General features: G+C 38.8%; 1 non-coding gene across 1 annotated transcript; it reads right to left on the bottom strand.

The window, feature by feature from the left end:
- Positions 1-3337: 3337 nt before the first annotated feature.
- LOC123453491 lies at positions 3338-3509 on the bottom strand. The gene has a single exon (XR_006632866.1). It is a non-coding gene; the product is annotated as a U1 spliceosomal RNA (small nuclear RNA).
- Between the last annotated feature and the right edge of the window lie 964 nt (positions 3510-4473).

Here is a 4473-nt window from a genome sequence, read left to right as displayed (position 1 = left end):
TATCAAAGCCTTGGAAAAAGAAGAACAAGGCAAGCCAAAAATCAACAGACGGGAAGAAATAATAAACATTAGGGCAGAAATTAATGAAATAGAAACAAAAAAACAATCCAAAGAATTAATGAAACAAAGAGTTGGTTCTTTGAAAGGATAAACAAGATTGATAAACCCTTAGCAAATCTGACCAAAAGAAAGAGAGAAGAGACACAAATTAATAAAATCAGAGATGAACAAGGTAACATCACAACAGATTCCAGAGAAATTCAAAAAATCATAGGGACATACTATAAAAGCATATACTCCACAAAGTATGAAAATCTGAAAGAAATGGATGATTTCCTTGATTTATATGACCTACCTAAATTAAATCAAAACGAGATTAATCACTTAAATAGACCTATAACAAACATGGAGATCTGAACAGTTATCAATAATCTCCCAACTAAAAAAAGCCCAGGCCCGGATGGATTCACTGCTGAATTTTACCAGACCTTCAAGGAAGAGCTTACACCATTGCTTCTTAAGCTTTTCCAGGAAATAGAAAAAGAAGGAATTCTACCAAACTCCTTCTATGAGGCCAGCATCACCCTGATACCAAAACCAGGCAAAGATAGAACAAAAAAGAAAATTACAGACCAATCTCCCTCATGAACATACATGCAAAAATTCTCAACAAAATATTGGCAAACAGAACACAAGAGTATATCAAAAAGATCATTCACCCTGACCAAGTAGGCTTTATCCCAGAGAGCAGGGATGGTTCAACATACGCAAATCTATAAATGTAATACATTATATGAATGGGTTGAAGGACAGAAACCACATGATCATTTCATTGGACGCAGAGAAAGCATTTGACAAAATCCAACATCCCTTCATGAAAAAAGTCCTACAGAGACTGGGAATAGAAGGAACATATCTCAATATAATAAAAGCTATTTAGGACAAGCCTACAGCCAACATATTACTAAATGGGGAAAAACTGGAAGCTTTTCCACTAAAATCAGGAACAAGACAAGGGTGTCCACTGTCCCCACTTTTATTTAATATAGTTTTGGAAGTCTTAGCCATAGCAATAAGGCAAGAGACACACATAAAAGGGATACAAATTGGAAAGGAAGGGATCAAGTTATCATTATTTGCAGATGACATGATTCTATACATAAAGGACCCTAAAGACTCTACCAGCAAACTGTTAGAGCTGATCAAAACCTACAGCCATGTAGCAAGATACAAAATAAATACACAGAAATCAGTAGTCTCTATATATGCTAACAACAAACACACATAGGATAAAAATATTTTCTGGGCTGGAGAGATGGCTTAGTGGTTAAGCGCTTGCCTTTGAAGCCTAAGGACCCCAGCTCGAGCCTTGATTCTCCAGGACCCACGTTAGCCAGATGCACAAGGGGGCGTGCGCGTCTGGAGTTCATTTGCAGTGGTTGGAAGCCCTGGCGCGCCCATTCTCACTTACTCTCTCCATATATCTGCCTCTTTCTCTCTCTGTCACTCTCAAATAAATAAAAATGATCAAAAAAATTTTTTAAAAAGAAAAAAAGTATTTTCATTTTTGTCTTTTCTAGTCCTTGTTAATATGCATAATTTTGCACTTCAATTTTACATCACAGTGCTATTTTCTCAAAGTAGCATCAGCAACATTTTTCTATTATATTATACAATCTTAAAGTGTCACTGTTATGACAGCACAGATTTCATTGTGTTGTTAATCATAATTATCAAATTGTGAATTTTTTGTCTCTTTTTCAGTGAAGTATAAACCACTCTGCAGTGTGCCAGCCTAAAGTCTTGAATTTGATTACTCTATTCTGAAATATTTTTGCTCCCTGCTGCATTTGTGATTATAGTACTTGTATTGTATCATTTATTGTCAAAAGAAAATACAATAAATCAATTTAAATATTGGAACTGTTTTTATTTTTACAACTCTTGGATCAAGCAATACCTTGTTTTGTAAATAAAATGTGTGTTCTGACAAGCCGAGCAGAGATTGGTTTTATAGACAGAAAAGTGACTGAGGACAGCAGAAACAGAACAAAGGTGATTCTGAAGTTACTTCTCTTGGAACAGCTAAAGCAGGGGGGCCTCCTGAAAAGAGTCTGTTTGGGGATTTGGTTATAATCTCCCACTTTCTCATTGCTTGGAAGTCAGATAAATGCATATTCTTAGCTGGGTCTGGGGGAACCCATCATGAATGGCTACATTTTATTTTGTCCTGTTTGGCCCCATGCAGAAGCTCAGTCCAAATGATGGCCTCCTATAAATTTTGCCTAACACTATCTTTACAGAGAGCCAGTTGCTACTCAATATTGAGTTTTGAACTTTTACTGTCAGTTTTTATACATACATGCAATATATTTTGATCGTAATCTCCCATTACTTTCTTTTTGTCCCCCCATTTTCTTTCCCTTGAGCCCCTTCTTTCAACTGGTCACTTTTATATTTTGATGTCAGGGTTTTGGTGGTGGAGTTTTCTTTTTTAATGGCAGCCTTAGAGGAAACTGTATTGCCTTGTCCTGAAATGTGTTACTATTTCCAAAACCTTTTTTGCTATGCCCTTGTCACCACTACCGGTAGCACTAGTGCAGCCACTCGTGCCCGAGTCTCTGCAATAAGCCCATGGTGCGAGGTGCTCAACGCTGAGGGCAGGCATGGTAGGCTGGCATGTCTCATCCTCACTGTTCAGGCTTATGTGGTGCTCATGGGCAGCTGTAGCAGCTCGGGCTTCTCCGTCAGTGATGCTCACTAGCTTGCATCCAACTGTGGCTGCTTGAGGATCCCTATGTTCTATTTTGTCCCCACTATCAATCAATCTATGTCTTTGATTAATATTATTTTTCTATTACCTTGTGCTTCCTCTTAGATTTCTTCTTTACAGACAATAAAAACAGATAACACTTTCAGGTTAATGGTAAATATGTGAAATACAAATAGTCTCTCTCTCTCTCTCTCTCTTTTTGGTTTTTCAAGGTAGGGCCTCACTCTGGTCCAGGCTAACCTAGAATTCACTTACGGCAATCCTCCTACCTCTACCTCTCGAGTGCTGGGATTAAAGGCATGTGCCACCATGCCCAGCTTTTTAAGAAAATATTACTTATTTATTTATGTATTTATTTATTTATTAAAGAAAGAGGGAAGGAGAGAGCGAGACAGAGAATGGGTGCATCAGGGCTCCAGCCACTGCAAACAAACTCCAGACGCATGTACCCTGTTGTGCATCTGGCTAACGTGGGTCCTGGGGAATAGAACCTGGGTCCTTTGGCTTTGCAGGCAAACACCTTAACCACTAAGCAATCCCTCCAGCCCTCAGCTCTTTTTTTAATAGCAGAGAGTGTGAACATCCTATCCCACTACAACAAATTATGCAGCCAAATTTCCTGTATTTGGAAAATCACAGGGTTTAGCACAACCAGAGTGCAATAGGTGTCTCCACTGGCTTATCCAATAAGAAAAGCACCTTCACAGTGATGGTATTTCCCCTGCCATGTAAGAATGTACATCATCTTTTAATATAACAACCTGCAATAGTAATTACTTCACCTGTTTTTAAAGTTTTTATGATTTTTAAAGTACAGTCATTTCCTGTGTGTTGGGTTCAAATATAAATAGAAAGCAAACTTTTGGGGACTGTAGTCATGTTGTGGGATGAACCTCCAAACCAGGCACAGTTATGGAGGAAGAGATTTTATTTGAAGCTCACAAATCCAGAGGAAGTTCCATAATAGCAGAAAAAGTTGGCCCTCTTTTACAGGACAAAGCAGAGAGAGAAAAAAGCCATCACCAACACACCAGCACAAGCAAGCACACACTTCAGGAACTCAGGCAGAACTCCAGCACTTTGTGTATCTTAGATTGGGATTCAGACCCACCCCCAGTGACACCTCCTCCAGCCAGGTAGCTGGAAATCCAAGAAGCTTTAATAAAACTCCTGAATCTATTGGGGGACATCCATTCAAACCACCACAGGGACACAAAATTGCCCTACTAATATAACAAAGAATTACATTTGGTTCACACTTTCTAACAATCAAATTAAAAATTATCATTTGGGCTGGGGGGATGGCTTAGTGGTTAAGATGTTTGCCTGTAAAGTCATAGGACCCAGGTTCAATTCCCCAGGACTCATGTTAGCCAGAGGCACAAGGAGGCACATGTGTCTGGACTTCGTTTGCAGTGACTGGAGGTCCTGGTGCGCCCATTCTCTTCCTGTGTCTCTCTCTCTCCCTCTCTCTCTCTCTGTCTCTAAACAAATAAATTTTTAAAAATTACCATTTATAATATTTGATACAAATATATCCTTTATTCTTCCTTTCATGAAAACAGAAACAGAATCTATACATGCTAAAATCCATTTAGAATGTGTTACTGGGCTTCTAGGGAAGATTGGTAGAATAGAAGCCACAGGAAAAGAACTTGGGGAAAAGGAGGCAGTATTTCTGGGTGCAGGCATAAGCAAGG

The sequence above is a fragment of the Jaculus jaculus genome, chromosome 11, assembly GCF_020740685.1.
Source record: "Jaculus jaculus isolate mJacJac1 chromosome 11, mJacJac1.mat.Y.cur, whole genome shotgun sequence".
NCBI lineage: Eukaryota > Metazoa > Chordata > Mammalia > Rodentia > Dipodidae > Jaculus > Jaculus jaculus.
The sequence above is the reverse complement of the archived record's forward strand: the minus strand, read 5'-3'. Positions and strand labels throughout refer to the sequence as shown.